Source organism: Ambystoma mexicanum, chromosome 5p, assembly GCF_040938575.1.
Source record: "Ambystoma mexicanum isolate Mex_15411 chromosome 5p, UKY_AmexF1_1, whole genome shotgun sequence".
Classification (NCBI taxonomy): Eukaryota; Metazoa; Chordata; class Amphibia; order Caudata; family Ambystomatidae; genus Ambystoma; species Ambystoma mexicanum.
Window position 1 is genome coordinate 985,467,611 of NC_090930.1, and position 14,171 is coordinate 985,481,781.

At 42.4% G+C, this 14,171-nt stretch overlaps 1 protein-coding gene across 5 annotated transcripts in view; it reads left to right on the forward strand.

Annotated features, from left to right (window-relative positions):
• Positions 1-14,171, forward strand: part of FARS2 (phenylalanyl-tRNA synthetase 2, mitochondrial) — a 2,528,336-nt gene that overhangs the window by 79,933 nt on the left and 2,434,232 nt on the right. The gene's annotated exons all lie outside the window — the stretch shown is intronic.

A 14,171-nucleotide genomic window follows, 5' to 3' on the forward strand; every position in this document is an offset into this window, starting at 1 on the left:
ACAGATTTGTTCGCTCTCATTTAAACATGAAAGAAAATGGAAGAAAGACAGCGTTGCATGTATATCCCCTCGTCATAAAATCTCCTAGAGAGTTTGTGTCTAAGAAAGTAATCAAAATGAACCTGATAGCTTGAAGTGATAGAAATGGAGCACCATACTAGCAGCGACTTCTTGGAATTCATCATGTGCTTGTCTCTATTTAAAAATCAAATGCAAGATCTTTTTGCTTTTATCCTTTGCCTTTCACGACTTTTCAGGGCATTGTTATTAAACCCCACTCTGTTCAGTACAGACCCCAGATACACCTCATTGCCCGGAGTTGGTCTGTGTCACTATGGCTCTTCCTTTGGCACACTTGAAATCAAAGTTTAGTCAATGAGTTGTGACATTACTGATATCTTTCCTGATCTCAAAATCAGATATCCAGGAACTCTGTCCAAGTTCTAGCAGCAGAACAGCAGCATTATGTGTGGCCTCTGATAAGGATATAGCTTTACTCCACAAAACCTCTTCAGGTTAATCTGAACTGCTGGTAACTATAGGGCAGCCAATATAATGCAGCTGTCTTGCACCGGTGAACCCTCCCGAGATTCCTCCTCACCGGAGTCCTCCGTAGAGCTGTCTCGGGTCTCTGATGGCTTCTTCTTTCTTGGTTTCTTTGTGTCCTTGGTCTTCTTTTCTTTGGTCTTCTTGTTTTCTTGCCGTGAAGGTAAGGACACTTTCCCCTGAAGGCCACCTTGGCCAGAGATGAACCCAAGCCAAAGGGGAACTCAGAGGAGCACGCCCCTATACCAGGGAAAAAAACTTTGGCCACCAAAAAACCCTGCAAGTAGTGAGTGAGAGTCTTGACAGTGGGTCTTCGGATGGCAAGCTCTAATGTAAAGTTAATGTGTGTCCACAAGTTTTCCCTTATTAATCCAAGAGTAGGATGGGTACCCACTAGTAGAATAGCAATCTGGCTCCAGGACCAAGTAAGAGGAATCCACATCATGGACAAAACGTAGTTGGAGTACGGTGGTTCTTCTGGGATGGAGGGGCGTAACCCCAGGGAAACTCCCTTTACAAGAGCGCAATGATAGAAGAGCCACAGCGCCTTGTTGTGCACCAGTCAAAGAGTGGAACCGACTGTATACTGAACGGGAAACTGAAGTGGGAGTGCAGAGGAAAGAAATGTTCTTGGACGAGTGAGGTAAGTCGAGGAAACATGGACAGATTTAGAGTGAGCACGAAGGATCGCAAAGCCAGTTTGCAGAGTGCGAGATAGATTAGAAGGCAAAGAACAGTCAGAATATCAGTTAAAAGGGCTGGTAGAACGTGAGTTGGAGACCAGCGTAGAGTCACAGCAGAGGTGCCGGAGATCAGAACGCACACTCGCAAGAGGCAGGTGTGAAAGGCGGCAGGCAGGACGGCGGGGGGGGGGAACCGGCAAGGTGCGGAAGGAAAAGAGCACAGTCAAAGGCACAGGAACAAGGGAAAGATGAAGCACCCCGCCGGCAGAGAACCGGCAGGAAAGGCAAAATGCTACACAAGCGACGGGGAAAACTGTAGAGCACAGTAGCGAGGTCCAAGGAGACGAATACACCGCACCATTCCTACGGCAGAGTGCGTTGTTATAGGTGCAGCTGCCATGTTGGGTGAGGATTAGACCGCAACCTCCACTTGGTGGAGTGACTACATCGCTCAATGCTGAATCTTCCACTTTTGCAGGAGTTTCCATGGGCGCAGCATGACAGCAGCTGCCATTACTTTCCTTATATCTTTTTCTCAATATGCTAATGGCATAAGGTCATCAATGTAGCATTTGCCTCCCCAACCACACTCTTTACATGATCAAAAATAGCAGACCATAATATTTATATGTATACTTGTCATCCTGCTCAGGGTATGCTCTCCTAGAAATAGTTTAACTTATTTTCTTCTACTTGAGAAAATCCTAGCTATGTTTCTCTTTATTAATCAAAATATCTTTCTGCAATAAAGACTTAAAACATCAAATTATCTCTGAACTTCTGCTAACATGTGACCTTTAACCATTGTATCTTTGACATAGATGATGCCTGGTATGCGAACTTCATATATTTTGTAATCTCATATATTTTGGTGGGATAACATGCACAAATTGTTAAGTGAGAGGCAAATCAGCTAAAAATATATTCAAAAGAACTGGTGCTGAAACACAGCCATGGGGTAGGCCTTTTTGGTTATTATTTGTGTTGTTAATCAGCCATCTCTCCCACACCTCACTCTAACCAATGTCAAAGTATGAAACGCCTTAATTGATGATAGTTGCTCTAACTTTGAGCACCGAATGGGGTAATAAAGGCTAACTTAAAATGTATGTCATATGTGATATAAAGCTCTCTCATTGTAACATAGATGCCCAGCTGCCAAAATGATTATAAAGTAAATGCCTGATTGAGCATTCCCAGAATTGCTGTAAATCCTCCTTGCTAAATAGGCAGACATCTGCTTTCCACTGGCTATTCTAGCCACCTTGCTAACAACCCTTTATGTTATGTTACCTGATATCTGTATAGCGCCTACTGCCATTGTTATTGCCTCGAAGCACTGTAGGGTGGAAGGCCCATTGGAAGACCGCAGTCTTTGAAAACATGAAAATAAAAGAGCATTACATTACACGCGAATAGTAATAAGAAATATGGTCACTATTCATTCACTAGCACAGGTGACTAGTTTAAAACATTATAAAAACCATGCAAAGCAGTGCGCTCAGCGACACAGATAATTGCTATGACAGTGACTATGTGACAGGTGGACCGAATTCTTCATGGGACTCAGCTGTATTCTTTGGACTGCAGTGCAAAAGGGGGGATGGGTATTATAAAATATTCTGTAAAACCTCAGGGCAACTGTCTACAGTAGAGGGCTCTGCTACACTGTACACATGCAAACTGACTAACAATGCAATCCCATGCAAATTTCATGTACAATTGTCAGATATGTCAAAGATACATTCATTACATGTCCTCTTGTGTGTACCATAGGTGGAGACAGTAACTTATAACTTTCCCCCAAAACAGATCCATCGAGTTAGACTTCTCCCTCCCCTATTTCTTATTGAACAGCTGATGGTGTTGATGGAGTAGATCACGCCCATCTCCTTAGCTTCTCTGCTCTGCCGGTGCCGCTGTAATGACCAGATGCCCGTGGAGTTTGTTACCAATATGGGTCTTAGGCAGGATGCCCGTTAGCTCCCTTGCCATTTATTATCTTTTTGTCAGATTTTAATCCTTGTTGCCAGCAGGGATCAATATTCCTACCTGTATTAAATGGTTGCAGCTATCCCGCTCTTCTATGTTCTGACGATTCAACACTGTTGGATCTTCCCCCAAAGGGCCTTGATCGTAGCTTGGGCTATGCAGCAAGCTATTTTGAGTCTCCTGTCTAGAAGTTAGACCTGTAAAAATCCCAAATTGCCTGCAAAAACATGTCCAATCATGTATGGACCAATTATAAGGTGAAAATTGAGCTCTACAAATACTTAGGGACTCTGTTTGGGAAGTGGAGCTGGGGTTCCCACTTGATAATGCTAGTAAATAAGCTATATATGGGTCTGGGAGGCCTGGCCTGATTCTACTATAAGTTTGGAGGCTGCCTGTTAGACTAATGCCTTGAGGTTTTGCAGGCCAAAGTAAACGCTGAGGTACTCTCTGGGGCCATTTAGACTTCATGGGAATTAGACCGCATACAAAATAGCTTCCTACAGAGGTAGTTGCGTTTGGCACCAGCACCGCGGGGGAAGCCCTGCAATGGGAATTGGGAATTGGGAATTCCCAATATTAGAATCTTAGCGAGGCGATAATATTTAGAGTTTGCCGTAAAGTTATTTACCTGCAGCCTAGAAAATCTGAATACTAAAAATGCAATGGGGGAAATTATATCCCAGTTCCCACAAGTAAAATATTGGTGGGTTAAAAAGTGTACAGCTTTGTGTAATAAATAGTTTGGATTTTATGGAGCTGATTGATTGTAAAATAAATATGCTGGACTTAAAAAAGAGAGCTAGCTATCTCGACTACGACATAATGATGAGGCATAGCATGAACCTATATTCTCTAAAATATTTGGTGGCCTCTCGTCGTGTGACCCAGGTTGACAACATTATTGTAAAACTGAGATCTCCTGAATACAGAAGACTTATTTTACAACCAAAATATCAGTTTTATGCATTGTAGAATTCGTAATGTACCACTGAATGCCACTATTCCTGTAACTAAGCTCTTGCAAGTAACAGCGCATCAATGCCCACGGGCTGCTAGCGCGCTATATACATTTAAATAAATAAATAAATAAATAAACCCTGAGGTGGCTGTGAGGGGTCAAAAATGTCAGACGGACACATGGGTAAGGTTTTCTCAAGTTTTGCCATTTTATTAAATAAAAAGGGTGAGATAAACGCCTATCTTTCCCTATCCTAACGAGGATGTCCCTACCTAGCAAACGAAACTAAAGAAAGGTGACCTATTGTCCAAGAGTATCTGATCCTCACGCTAATATATACACAAAATAACACATGGAATATTTGGCTATCTTCAATTCAACACAATAGAATATGACTTCAAACATTTAAGGTTTTGACAGTACTTCTTGTGACCAGGTTGGATTCCCTTGCCCTGGATATATGCAGGAATACCTTTTAGAGAAGTTCGGCTTCAACAAAGTTCTGTTCAGTTCAACACAAAAGAACTTTTCCTTCAAATGCGATTGTCTACTTGTTGAAGTAAATGTCTCTTTCATAAACACTTATTCCACAAATCAGATCAATGGATGCCTTTCCCAATATCCTTCTTGGTAAAGCAAAAATATCTTTCTTTCAAAACATAATTTAATAAATGTAAGCAATTATCTGCATATCACATTGCTTCTTCAAATGGTATACTTTAGTTAGGATAACACAACAAATACTTCTGGTAGTGTCACACTTGTTCTTCAAATGAAATATTGTTAATGCGTTATTTTCATTATAACACTTTGTCACAAAAACAACATCTTCTTTCCTGGTCCACTCGTTTGCCAGAACTAACTACTATTTGTCCCTTTCCTGGTTTACTCGCCTGCCAGGATGTAAACTCTTACAACTACAATTATCCTTTGTGGCAATATTTGTTTCAAAAGTATCTACACCAGTATCCTTTGTGGGCAGGGTTGAACAATGTCTGCCTCTTTTTATAGTCTCTTGACTCTTGGCAATGCGGGTTACAGATCTCCATCAGTTGTTGTCCGAGGTAAGGGGCGTTGTGCCCTTGTTGTCTTGCTTCTGGTCCTTTACAGCCTTTTGGCTGTTGGCATTGTGGGTTATATGTTTCCCACTGTTGGTGGCCCCAAAAAGGGTAGTTGCGCCCTTGTTGCCTTTCTTTTGCCTCTCTACAGCCTCTTGGCAATGCGGGTTACAAATTTCCTGCAATTTGCATCCTATATAAGGGTAATTGCACCCTTGTATTGCTTTATTTGTTTGGTATTCAAAAGTAGTGCTTTCTGCTAAATGTTCTATTTGGAGCATGGTAAGAGATCTCAGGCTATGTTCTAGCGATGATTTTGCAGGATTCATCACAGGGCGTATGGGTTTGTTGGCCAATACCAGTATCTCTTCCTGTAGATCGGGAGCCATTAAAAATGTGCTGCACTCTATGCTGATCTACAACCTCTTGACTGATACTGGAAGATTGTGGCTCGGGGTTAATTTTTATTAACTATAATATTAAAACCAAAGCAGAGGCAATGGAGATTTTATTGTGTATGGATGATACTAATGTTTAGTGGACATATGTGCAATTTGTATGTGATTTTATAATGTTTGACCTTTTTATTTAGACCTTTCTCTACAGTGTTCTATTTATTGTGCTATTTATTTTATTGTATGGTTTGTTAATTCCGAAGGCTGAATAAAAATGGATCCTCTCTCACTCTGCTCTGTCTGCTGGGCAATATGCAACAGTTATTTTTATTAAATTTTTCTTTTTAACTCGCTCCTCTCTCTCAAGGTACACTGTTGAGTAATCCCTATAGCTGGTCCTCATTCGGGTTTAAAAGGTTTTGTCACTGCAGTGAACAGCTGGCCCTCACTATGCGCCCTACCTGATGCTGTTGCAGCTTCATATACAATGAGAACATGAATCACACATACTATAGCTTTGGATAATTTGGGAAAGCCTGGTAAGAAATAGTCCTGGGATTGCACAACGTGTGCCATGAAAATTGAAAAAGCACCCCATCCGGGCAGGGCACTCGCCCTGCCGATCTAAAGCTCTTATGTCTGAAACTCTACGACAGGACACTAGGCACAGCAAAGCAGTCGGCTTGCAAGAGATTGCCACTCTGGCTAAGTGATCATTATTCGGCCAAGACTGGAGGAGCTCTAATATTGCATTAATGTCCTTAAGAACAGAGTACCATGCTACTGGGTGCTTACTTAACCTGATGCCTTTAAGCATTCTAAATACTACCAGATGATCACCTACTGGTGCTCAGTCTATGTGTGCATGGCCTGCTGAGATGTCCAGTTTGTATGTTCCTGTGTGGCATGCCTTGGAAATATCCATTAGAGGCTATGAAACAAGATATCTGTGCCATTCCATACACCAACCAGTTATACTTAGGCTACGGCTGTCTGTGGGTGATTTGTGCATTTAGTTTAAGGTGGTAGATTTTAGAGGGTGGCAAGTTAGTTGGGGAGAGGAGGTGAGTAGATGAAGGTACAAGTAGTGGGTGATAGGTGAAGACGTTGGGTACCGTGCAGGAGTGAGTTATTGTGCACCATCAGCCTGAGCAGAAAAGGTAATATATTATGTCTTTGGTATTGTTCATTTGATTCAATTTATTGTTGTTTTTGAGGTATGGCATGTTCATTGCTAGTCTTAAAATGAGTCCATGTGGTTTTCCTATAATTATAGGAGTGTGTTCAATGGGGTGAATTTGGATCAAGTGTGTGTGCAGTTTGATGGGGTTTGCTACTGGTTTCATGCTGGGTTTATTGATCTGAATTGGTAGGTGGTTACTGTTTCCTAAAGTTTGGGTGATCTTTTGTACGGATGTATTTGGGAAGAGAGTTCCAGAGTAGGGTTTCTAGGAGGGAGAAGGAGGATCCTTGCAGTTTTCGCCTGAAGTTTGGTGCCGTTACTAATGAGCTGTTGTAGCATCATGGTGTTCTTGAAGGTACGTAGTGTGAGCATTTCCATGTAATGGATTACAAACTCCTGCCAAAGTAGGCATAGTGTACGATGCATAGAGTTTTGAAGTGGATCCTCATTTTTATTGGTAGCCAGCAAAGAATGTGGTGTGCCTTGGGGGATTTGTTCAAATCTTTCCACCTTATAAATAATTTAGCTGCTGCATTTTGTACTCCAGTTTGTTAGTCTGAGATAAAGGCTGTATTTGTAGACAAGTCTTGATAGTACAAGTGAGATGACTGTCGTGGATCAGTGCGTGAAAGTGAGGTAGGGCAAAATATGTCGTAAGCTGTGGAGTTGAAAGAGGCAGCTCCTCATGATCTCTTTAGTCTGTGCCGCCCAATATTATTCCAAGGTTTCTCACAGAAGAAAAGGGCAGTAGGCGTGGGCCCTTTACATCTGCTCAGGAGTTCACTTTTTGATTAGGAGATGTTGCACTGCAGAGCATGAGTTCTGCTTTGGTAGGGTTGAGAATTAGTCTGTGGTTTTCTAAGCATGTGCAGTGCAAGTGATGAGGTCCAGCATGTCCATTGTTGGGCCATTTGTGAGATTGTAAATGATGTGCATGTTGTCTGCATAGTTGAAGCATGTGAGGCTTTGTGTGAAAGGGTGACTAGTGTCAAAGTGTTTTCTTTATTCCTGTTTGATGTATCGGCATGGGAATGGAGGTTGCAATGGTGATAATCAGCCCTCCAGATAAGGGGTGTATCTGCCACTTTTACTCCCTAATAATATGCAAATACTCTCCAAAAATAAACAGAGGGAGTAAAAATACTCCCAATAATAATTGGGAAATGGACACACAGGAGCGTATGGCCCTACTTTCACACAAACAGATCCATGGGTGTGTTTAGACCAGTCGTTCATGTAGTACCACAGGAAGAGACTATAATTATTGAAGAGGTCAAATTTATCTTTTAATGCGCATTAATAACTTGGTGCCAAGAAGTATTCTTCACAAAATCATTTCTGTTTTATAATTGAACATATTTTCACTCATTTATCAAATACCCCCATTGGGATCATTTTACACCCAACTTTCAAAAATCGGGTTTAAAATCCTTCCACTTCAAAATCTTATCTGGAGCACTGGTGATAGTTTTATGCTTCATTATACAGTCACAAAAGGGATGGAGTGACCGATTCCTGGGTGTGGAAAGTATATTTGTTTTACTTGCACCACTGCCCATGTCGATATTTCTGTGTTTGTTCTCCTGCTCTTGCCACAGCTACTGAGATCTCAGAAAAATCGAAATTTCGGGGATATTTTGGTACTTGGATCTTTTTTTGACTCTACTTCATGATAAGCATGCTTTAATGCAATGCATTATAATATCCTGCATTAAGATTGGTAGGCGATTCGGAAGAAGCCTTCAACTAGACAACAAATTTGAATCCTGTTTTATTGTCTCCCTCCTAAGCCGGAAACACCTGTGAGCAGATACCATTGCAAAGGAACCAGTATTTTCTTGTGAGTCCTCAGAAGGAATGTTAATTTATTTTTTTTGTAATACTCCATCCATAATTTAATGCAAAATGGTTTCTTTCTGCCATCTATGTGTATTGGTGACTTTAATTATAGCATTCTTGAACAACATACGATTTAATTTCATACCCCAGCACCCAGTGTATTGGGAGATCTCATACTAGGTGATCTTCCGCATAACCTCTGTTGATTCCAACAATTTGTGACCGGTACAGAAAAAGTGTCACACAGTATAGATTCTAGTAGAAAATATGTTCAACATATGTACAACAAAATAATCATAGAAATCTAATGGGGCACATCTCCTCACTAAAAAAAAGTTCTTATTGAGTTGCCCGAAATAAATAGGATTACACAATGAACAGTCTTGTGTGGAGTCAACGGATAACAAAAGTTAAGTAAAAACATGCAATTTTCCAAATTCCATTACACAACTCAGTTTGTGCTGTGCACTTTAAAGTGAATCCTTATTTACTACTTGCAGGGTCTTCTTTAACAGCGGCCCTTTATATATAACGAACAATGTTCCCCATCCTACTAATGCTCACAAGGCCAACCTTCAGCAACCCTGGCCGCTCAAGATTTATCTGACCCTTCAGGCAGAGGTAATTAAGGCCCTTGCCAAAGAAGAAAGGTCTGCTCTTTCTTTAAGTGGTTACAGACCATCATCTATATATATATATATTTGTGAAACTGTGTTTGCATGTTCAGGGTTGGCTCCAGCCCCATAACAGTTGATGGGCTGACATTTTGGCCCAAGGTCGGCATACCAGTCTGGAGTGTACTGGCGATAGTGACTTTTGACCAACCCCACCTATTCACCCTGCACATAGGTGGAGCGGGGTTCAACCCTGTGCTATGTAAGGAAGACATGGTATCAAAGTAAGACAGATACAAGTGATCACAGTTCAAAGGTGTTCATTATTAAACTGTAATGTAAAATGGGTGAGATAAACACCTAATCTAAACCTAAATCTAAGATGGGAGCAAGCTATGACCATCAAATAGTAATAATAAGACAGTCCTAGTGGGGTCTAGTCAAACAAAAAGGGCCTGTACTAAAAAAAACGATTGCCAATCCTTACCGCTTTGCTACAAAATAGTGTGGGATAATGTTCACAAGAAAAGAAAGAAGTGTTCACGAAATTATAAGTCAAGATGTTATGGCCGGGGTCTCCCTTCCCCATGTTTTTAGCACGGGGCAAGGCGGCACTCTTGAGCACAGCACACTCCTGGGCTTTTGTGGCACAAGCTTACAGTTTCTTTTCTCTATATCAGGACCTTCTGTGCCCAAGTCCCTTCTCTTGCAAACTCTCTTGCTTCAAATGCCCTCATATGCCAAAAAAACAAAACAAAAGTTCCTTCTGTTAATCTTCACATCGGGTGATTACCCTTCACCCTTGGATCCCCCCTCAGCCGAGCTCTGATCCCTCTCTTTCGTCAGCCTCCCTCAGTCGGGCTTAGAGCAACCACTCACTGTGGACATCCCTCAGTCAGGTTCATACTTGTCGTCCCAATGTAGTTCACTTAGCATCTTCACAATGTGGGATTCACTTTGCTTCGCTTTTCTCTTGACATCCCTCAGTTGGGTTCACTACCGCCTTTCAATCACAATCTCCTCATTTGTAGTATTCAAAAGCCTCAATGCCTTTTTAAACAACCATCTAGTTTTAGTTAGGTTCCCCCTCATTCGGGCTCAGCCCTTTCAAAGCACTTGCCAATTTTAAACCAAGACTTTCGAAGGGCTATCACGTCTCGCCGGGTCACTCTGTTGGCCTATGGCAAGTGTAGGCTTCACAAAAACAGTTCGTACGACATTCCCGTCAGCCGGGTGCAAACACCTGTTTCACAATTCCACAATCATCAAAACCTCTGCAATGTGTCAAGGACTTTCGATTGTACAAGGGGTTTGGCTTGACCCTTGTATGACCACCTTGACACCTCATGCCGGCCTTCCCTATGGCCTCTTAGTACTTGTAGTTTCACTACTTTTGTAATTCCACATCCTCTTTGTTCAGGAGGGCGACACCATCTAGACCTTCGAATGAGCGCCCACGTGGCACCGGACCACTCTATCTCTGGTACCAAGTTCATTCACAATAAGAGCTCTCTGTATTAATCTTCTTAATGTTGCCACTGCAACCTTGAGCCTAACATAGTCCGGTCCACTTATCAGATTCTTCCGACTCACCGGCTGTGCTGAACTTCTTGACGTTTCTTTTGCCGTTGGAGTCAAGGACGGTACCACAATGGCAACCGCGTCTCCCCGCCCTGGCTATCAATGCGGGAGGGTTCCATGTACCGTTGACATCCGTCACACCATTCGCCAGCTGCGATTCCCTGTCTTATTTATTTATTTTGCATTTTTAAAGCGCTCACACAGCTTGCGGGCATCTAGGCGCTGTTACAGGAATTGCTTATTTTTTAGTTGCGTAACTGTTTTTTTTTTGTCTTGCGTATTTATAACACGCTTAAAAACCCAGAGGTTTCTAGGTACGGAGCCGGGGATAGAACCTGTGTTGCTTCGTGTCTTCTTGCTTCCAAGGCGAGCACGTTGCTGCAGAGCTATCCTCCCGGGACTAAGTTTCCTTTGTTGGAGGCTTCGCGGGTCTGGGTTGAAAAGGGCAAGGGCAACTCCCTCCTTGAAGTCTTTTCAGGTAGGTCTCGTTGCCTTTCTCCTCCATTTGAACTGCTGTCCTGGAATAGCTGCTTCCTTGTGCGTTTGGCTTTGTTCAGAGTGTGCTCTCGTGCTCTGCCTTTTATCCCTATGGGGAAGGGAAAGGGCAGTCTGCTGTGTGTAGTTGTCAGCAATTGGCTGACTCTGCCTGACCCTTGTGTTGGGACATGTCCGGTAAACAGCTCGGATTTTAGTCTGTTGTGGCTCACGGTGTGAGAAAGTGTTTGTGTTGGAAAGGGGGGGAGGGTAGAGTTTCTAAATATCCTACTGGGCAGGATGGGGAACAGGTTTCATAAGGAAGGGGATACCGCATGTCACCTTTCTGTGTTCCACTTCCACTCCCTGATACCCCTCATACAGGTGATCCACCCGCACTGGTCCACCCCCAGGAACTGGATCCAATAGCGATAGCCATGTCCTGGCCACCTGGATGACAGATCCCCGGGGACTAGTGAGTGAGACACCTTCAGGTTTCTCACAGCTATCAGTACAGGTGATTCCAAGAGTTTGCAGATTTTGCGATTTTTCAAAAATAGGAAGTTAGGACACAATATAACATACACAAGGCTATAGCAGACCCCCACGTGCACGTCGGCTACAGACACGGGCAACACCGGGGGGTATGGCTAGTAGATTATGCTAGTGGTCTAAGATTCAGTCTTTTCTGCACTACTCGTATTTAGCTTCTCCGTTTCCTCTTAGTTTTGTTGAAGCAAGCCAAAAGACCTTTAACACTCTTATTTAAAAATGTGCACTTTGGCGTAGGTGTTGCGCTGGTACTTTAAATACTTTGCATTCAATCACTATGAATGGACCTTAAATGTATTTATATGAACGTTGGTTTTTGGTTAAGCGGATTGGTACTGAGGAAAGACTTGAGGACTTTTCTGAATTAACCTCATAAATATAACCTCACCCTCCCTTAGGGACCCTGGGGGCTAGGTCGAAAAATGTATTTGGTTTGGGGTCCTTGGGGGGCAGGGGTTGGGGAGGGTGAGACGAGAAGCAGAACAGGACATATTGCCCCCAATAGGACATGTAAAAGTGGTCTTGTTTTGCCACAAAGCAAATCTAGGATATATGCCTTATGGCAAAACAAGATAATTTTTGAGGGCTTATATTTGCCCTAGGGGCGCTCACAGAGTACAGAATGGATGACCAGAGGTCTGATCCTAAGGCAAGTATTTCAGCAATTTGCAGGGTGAGCCATCAAACTTCTTGCTTATATGTGTGGTGGAAGGGCCGACAAGGAATATGAGGTTGGCAGAGCGGGGGGATCCTTTGGGGGAGTGAGTTATTTATTTTATTTATTTTTTTTATTTGAAAAAAACTACAGTTTTATCATATAGAAAAAACCTTTGTTTCAAATGACCAAATAAGAAGTCCAGTTCAATACAGCAAAATAAGGATTTATCACAATTGATCCACAGATTTCCCTAAAGGGAATAATTCCCTAACACCGGAACATGTCTATGTTCATCTGTGAGTGAATTGTAGCCGGCCGAAAGGGCAAACAAAACAAAAAAAAAGAAACTCAGACACAGAGACGGACAAGATTAACCGCAGTCTACTATCAATCATGTGTCAATTCCAGACATCCAGACAGCGCCTAGGTGACCAGGATCTCAGCATTCCGAAGACAATCAATGGTGAGTCCACACAGCCAGCCCAAATGAGCCACACCCATTTTGGTAGCACAGGTTAGCAGGGAGATTGCAGCAGCACGTTTAAGTAATTTACAATGGCACACACGTGTTTAACGTTGTTGCCACTGGAAATTAATCGCCACCAGGCTTCCATGTCACCATCAAGAAGTGCAAATTGGCCGAGGTGTTTTGAACGTAGGTCGCAGATAGCTTGGCATTCGAGAATTAGATGTTTTAAAGTTTCGATATGCCCTCCCCAAAAACGGCATAAATTGTCCTTGGATAAGGCGTCTTTTCTTTGCCATAAGATTTCCTTTGTTTTCATGATGTTTAGAAGAAATCTCAGGAATTGCTCGCGCTAATATCGCGAGTAACATCGCATCAGGTAGGCTGATTGTGCTTTTAATTTTTTGTGATCCGGACTCAGCCATTTTGTTGAAGCCAACTGATCGTGTGCTTCCAGGTTGATAATCCATGCCCAGGCGTCGAATTTTCTTTTCGCATGTTGTGGCCGAATAAATAGATCATAATTACCAATTTCCGCAGCATTCACCCATTGTTGTGCTCTTGATCGCCATAGATCTAATAGGCAGTCACGAGAGGATTCGTGCTCACTTGAAAAAATATGTGAGTTATTTAGCTGCAGAGGTAGGGAGCGTTCCATGTTTGGCACTTGTAAGTGAGGCTGGGATTTTGAATTTGATCCTGGCTCTTGCAAGAAGCCAGTTCAATTGTTATACACATGGGGAGATGGGTATCTTTTTCTTGAGACTTGCAGCATATTTGAGTTTTGCATCCAAAGGCGTTTCTAGTTTTCTTTCACTGAGGTCTTTGTACAAATGTGTTGTTGTATCAAGCGGTAAGTCGACAATGATTTTAAAGTTCAGTGGCTGTGTAACGGGCGCTGCTTCTACGTTGTCATCTTTCTTGAGTGTATCTAGGAGCAAACAGCTTGACAGTTTTCAGCAGTATTCAGTAGTTTGTACACCAACAGAATATTCTAGGCATTGTTGAGTAGACCTCAGATATGGTGTGCGGTTGTAAGTTATGTGTTGGTTGATAGTTTTCACGAAAGATACCACATAAATGTGTCTAGTGCCCTATACTCAAATGTTTATTTTTTTAAGTTGCAAACGTCTCCATAGCATTTTCAAATCTGTTACAATACAGTGTTC